Below are 19,116 nucleotides of genomic sequence, written 5' to 3' on the forward strand. Positions count from 1 at the left end.
GTCTGTGTTTCTGTGTTTCCGGCATTTCACATTGGAACAGCTCATTCACCTTCCTTGTCTTCTCTCCGCCCTCCCTTTTAGGTAAGTTAAAGAGCTGCACCTGAGCCAGCCACTGATTGATTGATTGATTGATTGATTGATTGATTGATTGATTGATGCAGCACCACAGTCAAATAGTGGAGTGGAGTAGGGGAACAGCAAACAGCCAATAAAGCAGCCCGCCCGCTCGCCTGCCCGCCACAATGGACCTACCTGTGTACACTAGATGGATGTGATGGAATGTACTGTCGTCCCTACATTTCAAGAAGAAGTAAGAATTGCAGTTGCAACAAAGCCTTGCTTGCCTACAAAGAGAGCAGCAATTTGGATTTGTTACTATGTTACCTAGAAGAATAACAAACTGTGCAAGGATGGAGGTTGTAGGAGCAAGGAGAAGTTGTCTGTAAAGTTGGTGGATGCCTATTTTCCATTTTGCAGTCCCTTGTCTCCCTCTTGTGGCCTCCTGGAGGCAAATAAATGTGCAAAAAAAAGACAGCCTGGCGGCCGGCTGTTGCAGTGTTGCCCTCTCAGGCAACACTGAGTGACTGACTGAGCCTCACCGTCTTATATAAAGTTCAGACGGAACTTTGCACGTGTCATAGTGGAGCCCTCAGGATTCCAGAGCCAGCTTTCTGACATCATAATGGGGCCTCAGAGATAAAAGCCTGGGCCCAGGCAGTGTTGGTCAGTGCTGCTCAGCAGGCAGCACTGGACTGGATTAAAGCTAATACAAGTTGTGAAGGAACAAGGGGTGGCTGTGGGCATGCACTTACTGCTGCTGCTGCTGCTGCTGCTGCTGCTGCCAGTATTTGCACGGCAGGAGGGCATTTGGGCGTTGCCAAGAAGGCGTTTTTATGTCGATTCCTCCTCTTTCAGCACTGCATTGTGGTGCAAGCAAAAGAAGCAAATCCTGTGTAGCTTCCTCTCCGGCCTTTATTCACCTCCCGCTTAGTAGCTGTAAATGTGTGTGAGCCTGCAGGGCCCCATGGAATTGCCTAGGAGTAGGCTGAATCGCTGCAAGGGGTGAACAGCAGTATTAGGCAGGCTCGGTCAACGCCAGGCCCATTCGGGTTATCGCTTCTCGGCCTTTTGGCTAAGATCAAGTGTAGTATCTGTTCTTATCAGTTTAACAGGTTCCCGACCGCTGGCCGTAAATATACGGCCAGCGGCCAGGGTCTCTAAAGTCCGGCGTATAGTATATATACGGCCGCACTTCAGAGACTGTGCACGCGCGATCGCGTGCACACAGCTCTATGCCCTGGCTGTTGCTAACAGCCATGGGCACTGGGCAGAATGTCAGGGGTCAATCTTTTGGCCCCTGAACATGTGATCGCTGTGACAACCAATCACAGCGATCACATGCATTTCTGCATAGAAAACAGTGTGCACGCGATCGCGTGCACACAGCCCTGTGCCCTCGCTGTTACCAACAGCTCTGGGCACTGGGCAGAGTATCAGGGACCAATCTGATGGTCCCTGATCATGTGGTCGCTGTGAAAACCTATCACAGCGACCACATTTGTTTTATTTTGACTTTTCTGGCAGTAAATCTCCTGCCTCTTTTCTTCTCCTCAAACATTGTTTCAGTTTGAGGAGAAGAAGAGACTCGGGAGAATTGCTGCCAGAAGAATACAGTGAAAAAAAATACAGTTACACTAAAACATTCTCTGTATAGATAGATTTCTATCTATCTATACAATCTATCTATCCATCTATCTTTTTTTCTATCTATCTACCTTTCTTTCTTTTATTCTATTAGAATAGGCAGGTAGGGAGTATATAATTATATATATATCCACATATATATAATATATATAGCAATAGCGGTTTATTTTTTTGTTAGCGGTAGTGTAGATATATATAGCAGTTAGTTTGTGTGTTTTATAAAAAAAAAAAAAAAAAAAAAAATTTGTTTAGTTAGTGTTAGTGTTAGTTACGTTATGGCGAGGAAGTTGTTTAGCGCCGAGGAGGCATACGCCATGCTGTGGTCTGAGTCGGAGACCGCATCAGAGATGGCGTCCGAGATGGAACCTGTTTTAGGTAGTGACGATGACAGCGTCACTTCAGGTTCATCTTCAGGGGACGTTGTCCCTGATGCAGTCGAAACTGCAGAACATGAAAGTGCAGGGCCAAGTAGCGCTGTAGCACGGGACAGCCTGGTCCCTCCAGTCCAGGCTCTTGTATGGGCACCTGCCCCATCTTTTGGGCCTAGAATCCACGGATTTACGGCCACTCCTGGCATAACCGTGGACAATACAAATTTTGTCCAAATGGATTACTTCCATTTATTTATAACGGACGACATCCTAAATCAGATTGTCCACGAAACAAATTTATATGCCACGCAATATATAAGGCAGAAACCTTCATCCACCCATGCCAGAGATTGGACGCCCACCAATTTGCAGGAATTAAAAAATTTTTTGGGGCTCACCCTAAATATGGGTATTGTCAAAAAGCCCTCCATTAGGTCTTACTGGTCAACAAGACCCGCCCAAGCCACCCCAGTATATTCTGCAGTAATGCCCAGGTCTCGTTATGAGACAATAATGAGGTTCCTCCACTTCAATGACAACGCACAGGCCCCCCCAAGTACCGATGCAAACCGGGATCGGTTGTTCAAAATAAGACCGCTAATAAATTCCCTGAATAATTTATTTCTGCAACTCTACACCCCTGAGCAGAATGTAAGTGTGGACGAATCCCTCCTCAACTTTCATGGCAGACTTAGCTTTCGCCAATATCTACCTTCAAAAAGGGCAAGATATGGCGTTAAGCTCTACAAATTGTGTGAAAGCGGGTCAGGATATACCACCGCCTTCAGGATTTATGAAGGGCGGGACCGCACAATAAATGTTCCTGGATGCCCCCCTGATCTTTCCACCAGCAGTAAGATCGTGTGGGAGATAATGCAGCCTCTGCTTCACAAGGGGTACCACCTGTACTGTGATAATTTTTATTCCAGTGTGCCCCTGTTTAGGCATTTGCATGCTGCAAGGACTGGGGCATGTGGTACCATGCGCAAAAACAGAATTGGTTTTCCACAGCAATTAGTGGGGAAGCGCATGGTAAAGGGGGACTCCTGTGCTTATGCATCTGAGGAATTGCTGGCGGTCAAGTTCAGGGATCGCAAAGATGTGTATGTGCTAAGCACGATTCATACCGCAGGAACAGTGGCAGTGAGGGAAAGAGGGGCAACATCGGACAAGCACAAACCAGTGAGCGTGTCCGAATATAACAAGTACATGGGGGGGGTGGATTTAAGCGACCAGGTTTTACAGCCCTATTTAGTGAAACGCAAAACTAAAACCTGGTACAAAAAGGTGGCCATTTATTTGTTACAGGTGGCCATCCACAACTCATTTGTGCTCTATAAAAAAAACAGAGGCAGAGACACATACCTGGATTTCCAGGAGAAAATTATTGAAGGCCTCATTTTTGATGTTCAGGACACCCGAGAATGCCCCCAGTCTGAGGATGTCACGCGACTGACTGAAAGACACTTCGTCAGTCGGATTCCCCCAACAGCAACCAGAAGCAACCCCCAGAAAAAGTGCCGCGTCTGCAGAAAAGACGGGCACCGCAAAGATTCCCGATATTTCTGTCCCTCATGTCCCTCGCAACCAGGCCTGTGCATTGAGCCATGTTTTAAAAAATACCACACTGTTCTGAATTATTAGATTTTAGTTAATTTGTTGAAAATATATTTGCCCTACATTACGTTTTTATTTTTCCCCTGATTTTACTCCAAGGGTGAGGGAGGGAATGGGTGGGGGGTGGATGTCATGTTTGATGTTTTCTAAAGTTCATCTGCTGGAGAGCTCCATTTGCATTAACCTGAAATTTCTTATTTTAGAAAACCCCAAAAAATAAATTCCCATTATACCGCTAGATGAATATTTTGGGATCTCTGCTTCAAGAGCAGATATTTTGGAAGTGTTATAGAAACTCTGTTGAGTTTTGTAAAACCAGCTTTGAAAAAAAGCGATTTGTGAAATAATCTTCTTCTATCGTCCGCCCTCCTACATCTCTATGTGATAAATAAGGCCACATATTTGGTATCCCCATGCACGGGAGAAGTGGCAGAATGTGAACGGAGATTAATTTTGACCGTGGTCTATACCGTGTGTGAAAAATGCTGGTATAAACTGACGCATTTGCTAAAAAATTGCTAATTTTATTTTGATCCATCTTATTCAAGAAACTTTCAGAAGAAAACGGGACTGTCTAAAAATATGATAAACCCCTTGAAGGAAACCTTGTGGGGTCTACTTGTGTGAATGAAGTCATTTATGGGGTGTTTCTAATGTTTCAGCAGCATTAGGCCCCCCAGAAAACAGTATGCTGCTATAAAATCAAGTGCAGAATTCCTGGACCGAAAAGGCCAAAAAGCCTCCTTTTATGCCAAGCCCTGGCACATGCCCGTGAATAAAGCACACATATTTGGTATCCCCATGCACGGGAGAAGTGGAAGAATGTGAAATGCGATGAATTTTGTCCGTGGTCCATTTTGTGTGTGAAAAAGCTAGCATAAACTGGCGCAATTGTTAAAAAAAAAAGGTAATTTTATTTTGTTCCATCTTATTCAAGAAACTTTCAGAAGAAAACTGGACTGTCTAAAAATATGATAAACCCCTTGAAGGAAACCTTGTGGGGTCTACTTGTGTGAATTAAGTCATTTATGGGGTGATTCTAATGTTTCAGCAGCATTACACCCCCCAGAAAACAGTATGCTGCTATAAAATCAAATGCAAAATTCCTGGACCAAAAAGCCTCCTTTTATGCCAAGCCCTGGCACATGCCCGCACAGCGAATAAGGCACACATATTTGGTATCCCCATGCACGGGAGAAGTGGAAGAACGTGAAAGGAGATGAATTTTGGCCGTGGTCTATACCGTGTGTGAAAAATACTAGCCTAAACTGACGCATTTGCTAAAAAAGTGCTGATTTTATTTTGTTCCATCTTATTCAAGAAACTTTCAGAAGAAAACTGGACTTGCTAAAAATATGATAAACCCCTTGAAGGAAACCTTGTGGGGTCTACTTGTGCGAATGAAGTCATTTATGGGGTGATTCTAATGTTTCAGCAGCATTAGGCCCCCCAGAAAACAGTATGCGGCTCTAAAATCAAATGCAAAATTCCTGGACCGAAAAGGCCAAAAAGCCTCCTTTTATGCCAAGCCCTGGCACATGCCCGCACAGTGAATAAGGCACACATATTTGGTATCCCCATGCACGGGAGAAGTGGAAGAACGTGAAAGGAGATGAATTTTGTCCGTGGTCTATACCGTGTGTGAAAAATACTAGCCTAAACTGACGCATTTGCTAAAAAAGTGCTGATTTTATTTTGTTCCATCTTATTCAAGAAACTTTCAGAAGATAACTGGACTTGCTAAAAATATGATAAACCCCTTGAAGGAAACCTTGTGGGGTCTACTTGTGTGAATGAAGTCATTTATGGGGTGTTTCTAATGTTTCAGCAGCATTAGGCCCCCCAGAAAACAGTATGCGGCTCTAAAATCAAATGCAAAATTCCTGGACCGAAAATGCCAAAAAGCCTCCTTTTATGCCAAGCCCTGGCACATGCCCGCACAGCGAATAAGGCACACATATTTGGTATCCCCATGCACGGGAGAAGTGGAAGAACGTGAAAGGAGATGAATTTTGGCCGTGGTCTATACCGTGTGTGAAAAATACTAGCCTAAACTGACGCATTTGCTAAAAAAGTGCTGATTTTATTTTGTTCCATCTTATTCAAGAAACTTTCAGAAGAAAACTGGACTTGCTAAAAATATGATAAACCCCTTGAAGGAAACCTTGTGGGGTCTACTTGTGTGAATGAAGTCATTTATGGGGTGTTTCTAATGTTTCAGCAGCATTAGGCCCCCCAGAAAACAGTATGCGGCTATAAAATCAAATGCAAAATTCCTGGACCGAAAAGGCCAAAAAGCCTCCTTTTATGCCAAGCCCTGGCACATGCCCGCACAGTGAATAAGGCTCACATATTTGGTATCCCCATGCACGGGAGAAGTGGAAGAATGTGAAAGGAGATTAATTTTGGCCGTGGTTCATACCGTGTGTGAAAAATGCTAGCATAAACCGACGCAATTGTTAAATTCTTGCATTTTTTTCCAATTTTGCCCACTTTAGTGAAAAAAAAAAAAATGATATATACTGACAAATGCCACTAAAACAAAGCCCTATCTGTCCTTTAAAAAGAGTGTAAAATTCAAAGATGAACTTTATTCACCTGCTGAGTTATAGTCATGTAAAGAAGCGCATAGCAAAATTGTGAAATTTGCTCTGGTCATTTAGCTGTAAAACAGCCTAGTCCTTAACCGGTTAATATCTGATACGTCCCCTATCTGGGGACCATATATTAAATGGATTTTTAGAACAGGGAGATGGAAATAGAGCTTGCTCTGTCCACTCCACGCATTGACCTGGTATTGCAGTATTTCCAGGACCGGTGCACCCTTCCCTTATGTGTTTACTAAAATCAGATTCCAAAAGTGCTATTTGTGTTTGCTATTGTTTTTGTCTTTCTGATGGGATCTCCCCTTTTAATCCCATTATTTCAACACCTGTTGGACAATGCATGAGTGATAATGAGCTCATTGATTAAATGCAATTAATGAATAGATTGCCACCTCTTGTTGTGTGTCGTCTGTGTTTCTGTGTTTCCGGCATTTCACATTGGAACAGCTCATTCACCTTCCTTGTCTTCTCTCCGCCCTCCCTTTTAGGTAAGTTAAAGAGCTGCACCTGAGCCAGCCACTGATTGATTGATTGATTGATTGATTGATTGATTGATTGATTGATTGATTGATTGATGCAGCACCACAGTCAAATAGTGGAGTGGAGTAGGGGAACAGCAAACAGCCAATAAAGCAGCCCGCCCGCTCGCCTGCCCGCCACAATGGACCTACCTGTGTACACTAGATGGATGTGATGGAATGTACTGTCGTCCCTACATTTCAAGAAGAAGTAAGAATTGCAGTTGCAACAAAGCCTTGCTTGCCTACAAAGAGAGCAGCAATTTGGATTTGTTACTATGTTACCTAGAAGAATAACAAACTGTGCAAGGATGGAGGTTGTAGGAGCAAGGAGAAGTTGTCTGTAAAGTTGGTGGATGCCTATTTTCCATTTTGCAGTCCCTTGTCTCCCTCTTGTGGCCTCCTGGAGGCAAATAAATGTGCAAAAAAAAGACAGCCTGGCGGCCGGCTGTTGCAGTGTTGCCCTCTCAGGCAACACTGAGTGACTGACTGAGCCTCACCGTCTTATATAAAGTTCAGACGGAACTTTGCACGTGTCATAGTGGAGCCCTCAGGATTCCAGAGCCAGCTTTCTGACATCATAATGGGGCCTCAGAGATAAAAGCCTGGGCCCAGGCAGTGTTGGTCAGTGCTGCTCAGCAGGCAGCACTGGACTGGATTAAAGCTAATACAAGTTGTGAAGGAACAAGGGGTGGCTGTGGGCATGCACTTACTGCTGCTGCTGCTGCTGCTGCTGCTGCTGCCAGTATTTGCACGGCAGGAGGGCATTTGGGCGTTGCCAAGAAGGCGTTTTTATGTCGATTCCTCCTCTTTCAGCACTGCATTGTGGTGCAAGCAAAAGAAGCAAATCCTGTGTAGCTTCCTCTCCGGCCTTTATTCACCTCCCGCTTAGTAGCTGTAAATGTGTGTGAGCCTGCAGGGCCCCATGGAATTGCCTAGGAGTAGGCTGAATCGCTGCAAGGGGTGAACAGCAGTATTAGGCAGGCTCGGTCAACGCCAGGCCCATTCGGGTTATCGCTTCTCGGCCTTTTGGCTAAGATCAAGTGTAGTATCTGTTCTTATCAGTTTAATATCTGATACGTCCCCTATCTGGGGACCATATATTAAATGGATTTTTAGAACAGGGAGATGGAAATAGAGCTTGCTCTGTCCACTCCACGCATTGACCTGGTATTGCAGTATTTCCAGGACCGGTGCACCCTTCCCTTATGTGTTTACTAAAATCAGATTCCAAAAGTGCTATTTGTGTTTGCTATTGTTTTTGTCTTTCTGATGGGATCTCCCCTTTTAATCCCATTATTTCAACACCTGTTGGACAATGCATGAGTGATAATGAGCTCATTGATTAAATGCAATTAATGAATAGATTGCCACCTCTTGTTGTGTGTCGTCTGTGTTTCTGTGTTTCCGGCATTTCACATTGGAACAGCTCATTCACCTTCCTTGTCTTCTCTCCGCCCTCCCTTTTAGGTAAGTTAAAGAGCTGCACCTGAGCCAGCCACTGATTGATTGATTGATTGATTGATTGATTGATTGATGCAGCACCACAGTCAAATAGTGGAGTGGAGTAGGGGAACAGCAAACAGCCAATAAAGCAGCCCGCCCGCTCGCCTGCCCGCCACAATGGACCTACCTGTGTACACTAGATGGATGTGATGGAATGTACTGTCGTCCCTACATTTCAAGAAGAAGTAAGAATTGCAGTTGCAACAAAGCCTTGCTTGCCTACAAAGAGAGCAGCAATTTGGATTTGTTACTATGTTACCTAGAAGAATAACAAACTGTGCAAGGATGGAGGTTGTAGGAGCAAGGAGAAGTTGTCTGTAAAGTTGGTGGATGCCTATTTTCCATTTTGCAGTCCCTTGTCTCCCTCTTGTGGCCTCCTGGAGGCAAATAAATGTGCAAAAAAAAGACAGCCTGGCGGCTGGCTGTTGCAGTGTTGCCCTCTCAGGCAACACTGAGTGACTGACTGAGCCTCACCGTCTTATATAAAGTTCAGACGGAACTTTGCACGTGTCATAGTGGAGCCCTCAGGATTCCAGAGCCAGCTTTCTGACATCATAATGGGGCCTCAGAGATAAAAGCCTGGGCCCAGGCAGTGTTGGTCAGTGCTGCTCAGCAGGCAGCACTGGACTGGATTAAAGCTAATACAAGTTGTGAAGGAACAAGGGGTGGCTGTGGGCATGCACTTACTGCTGCTGCTGCTGCTGCTGCTGCTGCTGCCAGTATTTGCACGGCAGGAGGGCATTTGGGCGTTGCCAAGAAGGCGTTTTTATGTCGATTCCTCCTCTTTCAGCACTGCATTGTGGTGCAAGCAAAAGAAGCAAATCCTGTGTAGCTTCCTCTCCGGCCTTTATTCACCTCCCGCTTAGTAGCTGTAAATGTGTGTGAGCCTGCAGGGCCCCATGGAATTGCCTAGGAGTAGGCTGAATCGCTGCAAGGGGTGAACAGCAGTATTAGGCAGGCTCGGTCAACGCCAGGCCCATTCGGGTTATCGCTTCTCGGCCTTTTGGCTAAGATCAAGTGTAGTATCTGTTCTTATCAGTTTAATATCTGATACGTCCCCTATCTGGGGACCATATATTAAATGGATTTTTAGAACAGGGAGATGGAAATAGAGCTTGCTCTGTCCACTCCACGCATTGACCTGGTATTGCAGTATTTCCAGGACCGGTGCACCCTTCCCTTATGTGTTTACTAAAATCAGATTCCAAAAGTGCTATTTGTGTTTGCTATTGTTTTTGTCTTTCTGATGGGATCTCCCCTTTTAATCCCATTATTTCAACACCTGTTGGACAATGCATGAGTGATAATGAGCTCATTGATTAAATGCAATTAATGAATAGATTGCCACCTCTTGTTGTGTGTCGTCTGTGTTTCTGTGTTTCCGGCATTTCACATTGGAACAGCTCATTCACCTTCCTTGTCTTCTCTCCGCCCTCCCTTTTAGGTAAGTTAAAGAGCTGCACCTGAGCCAGCCACTGATTGATTGATTGATTGATTGATTGATTGATTGATTGATTGATTGATTGATTGATTGATGCAGCACCACAGTCAAATAGTGGAGTGGAGTAGGGGAACAGCAAACAGCCAATAAAGCAGCCCGCCCGCTCGCCTGCCCGCCACAATGGACCTACCTGTGTACACTAGATGGATGTGATGGAATGTACTGTCGTCCCTACATTTCAAGAAGAAGTAAGAATTGCAGTTGCAACAAAGCCTTGCTTGCCTACAAAGAGAGCAGCAATTTGGATTTGTTACTATGTTACCTAGAAGAATAACAAACTGTGCAAGGATGGAGGTTGTAGGAGCAAGGAGAAGTTGTCTGTAAAGTTGGTGGATGCCTATTTTCCATTTTGCAGTCCCTTGTCTCCCTCTTGTGGCCTCCTGGAGGCAAATAAATGTGCAAAAAAAAGACAGCCTGGCGGCCGGCTGTTGCAGTGTTGCCCTCTCAGGCAACACTGAGTGACTGACTGAGCCTCACCGTCTTATATAAAGTTCAGACGGAACTTTGCACGTGTCATAGTGGAGCCCTCAGGATTCCAGAGCCAGCTTTCTGACATCATAATGGGGCCTCAGAGATAAAAGCCTGGGCCCAGGCAGTGTTGGTCAGTGCTGCTCAGCAGGCAGCACTGGACTGGATTAAAGCTAATACGAGGTTGTGAAGGAACAAGGGGTGGCTGTGGGCATGCACTTACTGCTGCTGCTGCTGCTGCTGCTGCTGCTGCCAGTATTTGCACGGCAGGAGGGCATTTGGGCGTTGCCAAGAAGGCGTTTTTATGTCGATTCCTCCTCTTTCAGCACTGCATTGTGGTGCAAGCAAAATAAGCAAATCCTGTGTAGCTTCCTCTCCGGCCTTTATTCACCTCCCGCTTAGTAGCTGTAAATGTGTGTGAGCCTGCAGGGCCCCATGGAATTGCCTAGGAGTAGGCTGAATCGCTGCAAGGGGTGAACAGCAGTATTAGGCAGGCTCGGTCAACGCCAGGCCCATTCGGGTTATCGCTTCTCGGCCTTTTGGCTAAGATCAAGTGTAGTATCTGTTCTTATCAGTTTAATATCTGATACGTCCCCTATCTGGGGACCATATATTAAATGGATTTTTAGAACAGGGAGATGGAAATAGAGCTTGCTCTGTCCACTCCACGCATTGACCTGGTATTGCAGTATTTCCAGGACCGGTGCACCCTTCCCTTATGTGTTTACTAAAATCAGATTCCAAAAGTGCTATTTGTGTTTGCTATTGTTTTTGTCTTTCTGATGGGATCTCCCCTTTTAATCCCATTATTTCAACACCTGTTGGACAATGCATGAGTGATAATGAGCTCATTGATTAAATGCAATTAATGAATAGATTGCCACCTCTTGTTGTGTGTCGTCTGTGTTTCTGTGTTTCCGGCATTTCACATTGGAACAGCTCATTCACCTTCCTTGTCTTCTCTCCGCCCTCCCTTTTAGGTAAGTTAAAGAGCTGCACCTGAGCCAGCCACTGATTGATTGATTGATTGATTGATTGATTGATTGATTGATTGATTGATTGATGCAGCACCACAGTCAAATAGTGGAGTGGAGTAGGGGAACAGCAAACAGCCAATAAAGCAGCCCGCCCGCTCGCCTGCCCGCCACAATGGACCTACCTGTGTACACTAGATGGATGTGATGGAATGTACTGTCGTCCCTACATTTCAAGAAGAAGTAAGAATTGCAGTTGCAACAAAGCCTTGCTTGCCTACAAAGAGAGCAGCAATTTGGATTTGTTACTATGTTACCTAGAAGAATAACAAACTGTGCAAGGATGGAGGTTGTAGGAGCAAGGAGAAGTTGTCTGTAAAGTTGGTGGATGCCTATTTTCCATTTTGCAGTCCCTTGTCTCCCTCTTGTGGCCTCCTGGAGGCAAATAAATGTGCAAAAAAAAGACAGCCTGGCGGCCGGCTGTTGCAGTGTTGCCCTCTCAGGCAACACTGAGTGACTGACTGAGCCTCACCGTCTTATATAAAGTTCAGACGGAACTTTGCACGTGTCATAGTGGAGCCCTCAGGATTCCAGAGCCAGCTTTCTGACATCATAATGGGGCCTCAGAGATAAAAGCCTGGGCCCAGGCAGTGTTGGTCAGTGCTGCTCAGCAGGCAGCACTGGACTGGATTAAAGCTAATACAAGTTGTGAAGGAACAAGGGGTGGCTGTGGGCATGCACTTACTGCTGCTGCTGCTGCTGCTGCTGCTGCTGCCAGTATTTGCACGGCAGGAGGGCATTTGGGCGTTGCCAAGAAGGCGTTTTTATGTCGATTCCTCCTCTTTCAGCACTGCATTGTGGTGCAAGCAAAAGAAGCAAATCCTGTGTAGCTTCCTCTCCGGCCTTTATTCACCTCCCGCTTAGTAGCTGTAAATGTGTGTGAGCCTGCAGGGCCCCATGGAATTGCCTAGGAGTAGGCTGAATCGCTGCAAGGGGTGAACAGCAGTATTAGGCAGGCTCGGTCAACGCCAGGCCCATTCGGGTTATCGCTTCTCGGCCTTTTGGCTAAGATCAAGTGTAGTATCTGTTCTTATCAGTTTAATATCTGATACGTCCCCTATCTGGGGACCATATATTAAATGGATTTTTAGAACAGGGAGATGGAAATAGAGCTTGCTCTGTCCACTCCACGCATTGACCTGGTATTGCAGTATTTCCAGGACCGGTGCACCCTTCCCTTATGTGTTTACTAAAATCAGATTCCAAAAGTGCTATTTGTGTTTGCTATTGTTTTTGTCTTTCTGATGGGATCTCCCCTTTTAATCCCATTATTTCAACACCTGTTGGACAATGCATGAGTGATAATGAGCTCATTGATTAAATGCAATTAATGAATAGATTGCCACCTCTTGTTGTGTGTCGTCTGTGTTTCTGTGTTTCCGGCATTTCACATTGGAACAGCTCATTCACCTTCCTTGTCTTCTCTCCGCCCTCCCTTTTAGGTAAGTTAAAGAGCTGCACCTGAGCCAGCCACTGATTGATTGATTGATTGATTGATTGATTGATTGATTGATTGATTGATTGATTGATTGATGCAGCACCACAGTCAAATAGTGGAGTGGAGTAGGGGAACAGCAAACAGCCAATAAAGCAGCCCGCCCGCTCGCCTGCCCGCCACAATGGACCTACCTGTGTACACTAGATGGATGTGATGGAATGTACTGTCGTCCCTACATTTCAAGAAGAAGTAAGAATTGCAGTTGCAACAAAGCCTTGCTTGCCTACAAAGAGAGCAGCAATTTGGATTTGTTACTATGTTACCTAGAAGAATAACAAACTGTGCAAGGATGGAGGTTGTAGGAGCAAGGAGAAGTTGTCTGTAAAGTTGGTGGATGCCTATTTTCCATTTTGCAGTCCCTTGTCTCCCTCTTGTGGCCTCCTGGAGGCAAATAAATGTGCAAAAAAAAGACAGCCTGGCGGCCGGCTGTTGCAGTGTTGCCCTCTCAGGCAACACTGAGTGACTGACTGAGCCTCACCGTCTTATATAAAGTTCAGACGGAACTTTGCACGTGTCATAGTGGAGCCCTCAGGATTCCAGAGCCAGCTTTCTGACATCATAATGGGGCCTCAGAGATAAAAGCCTGGGCCCAGGCAGTGTTGGTCAGTGCTGCTCAGCAGGCAGCACTGGACTGGATTAAAGCTAATACAAGTTGTGAAGGAACAAGGGGTGGCTGTGGGCATGCACTTACTGCTGCTGCTGCTGCTGCTGCTGCTGCCAGTATTTGCACGGCAGGAGGGCATTTGGGCGTTGCCAAGAAGGCGTTTTTATGTCGATTCCTCCTCTTTCAGCACTGCATTGTGGTGCAAGCAAAAGAAGCAAATCCTGTGTAGCTTCCTCTCCGGCCTTTATTCACCTCCCGCTTAGTAGCTGTAAATGTGTGTGAGCCTGCAGGGCCCCATGGAATTGCCTAGGAGTAGGCTGAATCGCTGCAAGGGGTGAACAGCAGTATTAGGCAGGCTCGGTCAACGCCAGGCCCATTCGGGTTATCGCTTCTCGGCCTTTTGGCTAAGATCAAGTGTAGTATCTGTTCTTATCAGTTTAATATCTGATACGTCCCCTATCTGGGGACCATATATTAAATGGATTTTTAGAACAGGGAGATGGAAATAGAGCTTGCTCTGTCCACTCCACGCATTGACCTGGTATTGCAGTATTTCCAGGACCGGTGCACCCTTCCCTTATGTGTTTACTAAAATCAGATTCCAAAAGTGCTATTTGTGTTTGCTATTGTTTTTGTCTTTCTGATGGGATCTCCCCTTTTAATCCCATTATTTCAACACCTGTTGGACAATGCATGAGTGATAATGAGCTCATTGATTAAATGCAATTAATGAATAGATTGCCACCTCTTGTTGTGTGTCGTCTGTGTTTCTGTGTTTCCGGCATTTCACATTGGAACAGCTCATTCACCTTCCTTGTCTTCTCTCCGCCCTCCCTTTTAGGTAAGTTAAAGAGCTGCACCTGAGCCAGCCACTGATTGATTGATTGATTGATTGATTGATTGATTGATTGATTGATTGATTGATTGATGCAGCACCACAGTCAAATAGTGGAGTGGAGTAGGGGAACAGCAAACAGCCAATAAAGCAGCCCGCCCGCTCGCCTGCCCGCCACAATGGACCTACCTGTGTACACTAGATGGATGTGATGGAATGTACTGTTGTCCCTACATTTCAAGAAGAAGTAAGAATTGCAGTTGCAACAAAGCCTTGCTTGCCTACAAAGAGAGCAGCAATTTGGATTTGTTACTATGTTACCTAGAAGAATAACAAACTGTGCAAGGATGGAGGTTGTAGGAGCAAGGAGAAGTTGTCTGTAAAGTTGGTGGATGCCTATTTTCCATTTTGCAGTCCCTTGTCTCCCTCTTGTGGCCTCCTGGAGGCAAATAAATGTGCAAAAAAAAGACAGCCTGGCGGCCGGCTGTTGCAGTGTTGCCCTCTCAGGCAACACTGAGTGACTGACTGAGCCTCACCGTCTTATATAAAGTTCAGACGGAACTTTGCACGTGTCATAGTGGAGCCCTCAGGATTCCAGAGCCAGCTTTCTGACATCATAATGGGGCCTCAGAGATAAAAGCCTGGGCCCAGGCAGTGTTGGTCAGTGCTGCTCAGCAGGCAGCACTGGACTGGATTAAAGCTAATACAAGTTGTGAAGGAACAAGGGGTGGCTGTGGGCATGCACTTACTGCTGCTGCTGCTGCTGCTGCTGCTGCTGCTGCTGCTAGTATTTGCACGGCAGGAGGGCATTTGGGCGTTGCCAAGAAGGCGTTTTTATGTCGATTCCTCCTCTTTCAGCACTGCATTGTGGTGCAAGCAAAAGAAGCAAATCCTGTGTAGCTTCCTCTCCGGCCTTTATTCACCTCCCGCTTAGTAGCTGTAAATGTGTGTGAGCCTGCAGGGCCCCATGGAATTGCCTAGGAGTAGGCTGAATCGCTGCAAGGGGTGAACAGCAGTATTAGGCAGGCTCGGTCAACGCCAGGCCCATTCGGGTTATCGCTTCTCGGCCTTTTGGCTAAGATCAAGTGTAGTATCTGTTCTTATCAGTTTAATATCTGATACGTCCCCTATCTGGGGACCATATATTAAATGGATTTTTAGAACAGGGAGATGGAAATAGAGCTTGCTCTGTCCACTCCACGCATTGACCTGGTATTGCAGTATTTCCAGGACCGGTGCACCCTTCCCTTATGTGTTTACTAAAATCAGATTCCAAAAGTGCTATTTGTGTTTGCTATTGTTTTTGTCTTTCTGATGGGATCTCCCCTTTTAATCCCATTATTTCAACACCTGTTGGACAATGCATGAGTGATAATGAGCTCATTGATTAAATGCAATTAATGAATAGATTGCCACCTCTTGTTGTGTGTCGTCTGTGTTTCTGTGTTTCCGGCATTTCACATTGGAACAGCTCATTCACCTTCCTTGTCTTCTCTCCGCCCTCCCTTTTAGGTAAGTTAAAGAGCTGCACCTGAGCCAGCCACTGATTGATTGATTGATTGATTGATTGATTGATTGATTGATTGATTGATGCAGCACCACAGTCAAATAGTGGAGTGGAGTAGGGGAACAGCAAACAGCCAATAAAGCAGCCCGCCCGCTCGCCTGCCCGCCACAATGGACCTACCTGTGTACACTAGATGGATGTGATGGAATGTACTGTCGTCCCTACATTTCAAGAAGAAGTAAGAATTGCAGTTGCAACAAAGCCTTGCTTGCCTACAAAGAGAGCAGCAATTTGGATTTGTTACTATGTTACCTAGAAGAATAACAAACTGTGCAAGGATGGAGGTTGTAGGAGCAAGGAGAAGTTGTCTGTAAAGTTGGTGGATGCCTATTTTCCATTTTGCAGTCCCTTGTCTCCCTCTTGTGGCCTCCTGGAGGCAAATAAATGTGCAAAAAAAAGACAGCCTGGCGGCCGGCTGTTGCAGTGTTGCCCTCTCAGGCAACACTGAGTGACTGACTGAGCCTCACCGTCTTATATAAAGTTCAGACGGAACTTTGCACGTGTCATAGTGGAGCTCTCAGGATTCCAGAGCCAGCTTTCTGACATCATAATGGGGCCTCAGAGATAAAAGCCTGGGCCCAGGCAGTGTTGGTCAGTGCTGCTCAGCAGGCAGCACTGGACTGGATTAAAGCTAATACAAGTTGTGAAGGAACAAGGGGTGGCTGTGGGCATGCACTTACTGCTGCTGCTGCTGCTGCTGCTGCTGCTGCCAGTATTTGCACGGCAGGAGGGCATTTGGGCGTTGCCAAGAAGGCGTTTTTATGTCGATTCCTCCTCTTTCAGCACTGCATTGTGGTGCAAGCAAAAGAAGCAAATCCTGTGTAGCTTCCTCTCCGGCCTTTATTCACCTCCCGCTTAGTAGCTGTAAATGTGTGTGAGCCTGCAGGGCCCCATGGAATTGCCTAGGAGTAGGCTGAATCGCTGCAAGGGGTGAACAGCAGTATTAGGCAGGCTCGGTCAACGCCAGGCCCATTCGGGTTATCGCTTCTCGGCCTTTTGGCTAAGATCAAGTGTAGTATCTGTTCTTATCAGTTTAATATCTGATACGTCCCCTATCTGGGGACCATATATTAAATGGATTTTTAGAACAGGGAGATGGAAATAGAGCTTGCTCTGTCCACTCCACGCATTGACCTGGTATTGCAGTATTTCCAGGACCGGTGCACCCTTCCCTTATGTGTTTACTAAAATCAGATTCCAAAAGTGCTATTTGTGTTTGCTATTGTTTTTGTCTTTCTGATGGGATCTCCCCTTTTAATCCCATTATTTCAACACCTGTTGGACAATGCATGAGTGATAATGAGCTCATTGATTAAATGCAATTAATGAATAGATTGCCACCTCTTGTTGTGTGTCGTCTGTGTTTCTGTGTTTCCGGCATTTCACATTGGAACAGCTCATTCACCTTCCTTGTCTTCTCTCCGCCCTCCCTTTTAGGTAAGTTAAAGAGCTGCACCTGAGCCAGCCACTGATTGATTGATTGATTGATTGATTGATTGATTGATTGATTGATTGATTGATTGATTGATTGATGCAGCACCACAGTCAAATAGTGGAGTGGAGTAGGGGAACAGCAAACAGCCAATAAAGCAGCCCGCCCGCTCGCCTGCCCGCCACAATGGACCTACCTGTGTACACTAGATGGATGTGATGGAATGTACTGTCGTCCCTACATTTCAAGAAGAAGTAAGAATTGCAGTTGCAACAAAGCCTTGCTTGCCTACAAAGAGAGCAGCAATTTGGATTTGTTACTATGTTACCTAGAAGAATAACAAACTGTGCAAGGATGGAGGTTGTAGGAGCAAGGAGAAGTTGTCTGTAAAGTTGGTGGATGCCTATTTTCCATTTTGCAGTCCCTTGTCTCCCTCTTGTGGCCTCCTGGAGGCAAATAAATGTACAAAAAAAAGACAGCCTGGCGGCCGGCTGTTGCAGTGTTGCCCTCTCAGGCAACACTGAGTGACTGACTGAGCCTCACCGTCTTATATAAAGTTCAGACGGAACTTTGCACGTGTCATAGTGGAGCCCTCAGGATTCCAGAGCCAGCTTTCTGACATCATAATGGGGCCTCAGAGATAAAAGCCTGGGCCCAGGCAGTGTTGGTCAGTGCTGCTCAGCAGGCAGCACTGGACTGGATTAAAGCTAATACAAGTTGTGAAGGAACAAGGGGTGGCTGTGGGCATGCACTTACTGCTGCTGCTGCTGCTGCTGCTGCTGCTGCCAGTATTTGCACGGCAGGAGGGCATTTGGGCGTTGCCAAGAAGGCGTTTTTATGTCGATTCCTCCTCTTTCAGCACTGCATTGTGGTGCAAGCAAAAGAAGCAAATCCTGTGTAGCTTCCTCTCCGGCCTTTATTCACCTCCCGCTTAGTAGCTGTAAATGTGTGTGAGCCTGCAGGGCCCCATGGAATTGCCTAGGAGTAGGCTGAATCGCTGCAAGGGGTGAACAGCAGTATTAGGCAGGCTCGGTCAACGCCAGGCCCATTCGGGTTATCGCTTCTCGGCCTTTTGGCTAAGATCAAGTGTAGTATCTGTTCTTATCAGTTTAATATCTGATACGTCCCCTATCTGGGGACCATATATTAAATGGATTTTTAGAACAGGGAGATGGAAATAGAGCTTGCTCTGTCCACTCCACGCATTGACCTGGTATTGCAGTATTTCCAGGACCGGTGCACCCTTCCCTTATGTGTTTACTAAAATCAGATTCCAAAAGTGCTATTTGTGTTTGCTATTGTTTTTGTCTTTCTGATGGGATCTCCCCTTTTAATCCCATTATTTCAACACCTGTTGGACAATGCATGAGTGATAATGAGCTCATTGATTAAATGCAATTAATGAATAGATTGCCACCTCTTGTTGTGTGTCGTCTGTGTTTCTGTGTTTCCGGCATTTCACATTGGAACAGCTCATTCACCTTCCTTGTCTTCTCTCCGCCCTCCCTTTTAGGTAAGTTAAAGAGCTGCACCTGAGCCAGCCACTGATTGATTGATTGATTGATTGATTGATTGATTGATTGATTGATTGATTGATTGATTGATTGATGCAGCACCACAGTCAAATAGTGGAGTGGAGTAGGGGAACAGCAAACAGCCAATAAAGCAGCCCGCCCGCTCGCCTGCCCGCCACAATGGACCTACCTGTGTACACTAGATGGATGTGATGGAATGTACTGTCGTCCCTACATTTCAAGAAGAAGTAAGAATTGCAGTTGCAACAAAGCCTTGCTTGCCTACAAAAAGAGCAGCAATTTGGATTTGTTACTATGTTACCTAGAAGAATAACAAACTG

The 19,116-nt window shown here is 45.8% G+C and overlaps 10 non-coding genes across 10 annotated transcripts; all 10 read left to right on the forward strand.

The window, feature by feature from the left end:
• Nucleotides 1-1,112: 1,112 nt before the first annotated feature.
• On the forward strand, nucleotides 1,113-1,299 carry LOC142716141 (U2 spliceosomal RNA). Its single transcript, XR_012871406.1, has one exon. It is a non-coding gene; the product is annotated as a U2 spliceosomal RNA (small nuclear RNA).
• A 5,038-nt stretch (nucleotides 1,300-6,337) lies between these two features.
• LOC142716140 (U2 spliceosomal RNA) lies at nucleotides 6,338-6,520 on the forward strand. Its single transcript, XR_012871405.1, has one exon. It is a non-coding gene; the product is annotated as a U2 spliceosomal RNA (small nuclear RNA).
• A 1,309-nt stretch (nucleotides 6,521-7,829) lies between these two features.
• LOC142716173 (U2 spliceosomal RNA) lies at nucleotides 7,830-8,020 on the forward strand. The gene has a single exon (XR_012871435.1). It is a non-coding gene; the product is annotated as a U2 spliceosomal RNA (small nuclear RNA).
• Nucleotides 8,021-9,309: 1,289 nt separating this feature from the next.
• On the forward strand, nucleotides 9,310-9,500 carry LOC142716174 (U2 spliceosomal RNA). Its single transcript, XR_012871436.1, has one exon. It is a non-coding gene; the product is annotated as a U2 spliceosomal RNA (small nuclear RNA).
• Nucleotides 9,501-10,814: 1,314 nt separating this feature from the next.
• LOC142716175 (U2 spliceosomal RNA) lies at nucleotides 10,815-11,005 on the forward strand. The gene has a single exon (XR_012871437.1). It is a non-coding gene; the product is annotated as a U2 spliceosomal RNA (small nuclear RNA).
• A 1,305-nt stretch (nucleotides 11,006-12,310) lies between these two features.
• Nucleotides 12,311-12,501, forward strand: LOC142716176 (U2 spliceosomal RNA). The gene has a single exon (XR_012871438.1). It is a non-coding gene; the product is annotated as a U2 spliceosomal RNA (small nuclear RNA).
• Nucleotides 12,502-13,811: 1,310 nt separating this feature from the next.
• Nucleotides 13,812-14,002, forward strand: LOC142716178 (U2 spliceosomal RNA). The gene has a single exon (XR_012871440.1). It is a non-coding gene; the product is annotated as a U2 spliceosomal RNA (small nuclear RNA).
• A 1,315-nt stretch (nucleotides 14,003-15,317) lies between these two features.
• LOC142716179 (U2 spliceosomal RNA) lies at nucleotides 15,318-15,508 on the forward strand. The gene has a single exon (XR_012871441.1). It is a non-coding gene; the product is annotated as a U2 spliceosomal RNA (small nuclear RNA).
• A 1,301-nt stretch (nucleotides 15,509-16,809) lies between these two features.
• LOC142716181 (U2 spliceosomal RNA) lies at nucleotides 16,810-17,000 on the forward strand. The gene has a single exon (XR_012871442.1). It is a non-coding gene; the product is annotated as a U2 spliceosomal RNA (small nuclear RNA).
• Nucleotides 17,001-18,317: 1,317 nt separating this feature from the next.
• LOC142716182 (U2 spliceosomal RNA) lies at nucleotides 18,318-18,508 on the forward strand. The gene has a single exon (XR_012871443.1). It is a non-coding gene; the product is annotated as a U2 spliceosomal RNA (small nuclear RNA).
• The last annotated feature ends 608 nt before the right edge of the window (nucleotides 18,509-19,116 follow it).

The sequence above is a fragment of the Rhinoderma darwinii genome, unplaced genomic scaffold (genome assembly GCF_050947455.1).
Source record: "Rhinoderma darwinii isolate aRhiDar2 unplaced genomic scaffold, aRhiDar2.hap1 Scaffold_4475, whole genome shotgun sequence".
Classification (NCBI taxonomy): Eukaryota; Metazoa; Chordata; class Amphibia; order Anura; family Rhinodermatidae; genus Rhinoderma; species Rhinoderma darwinii.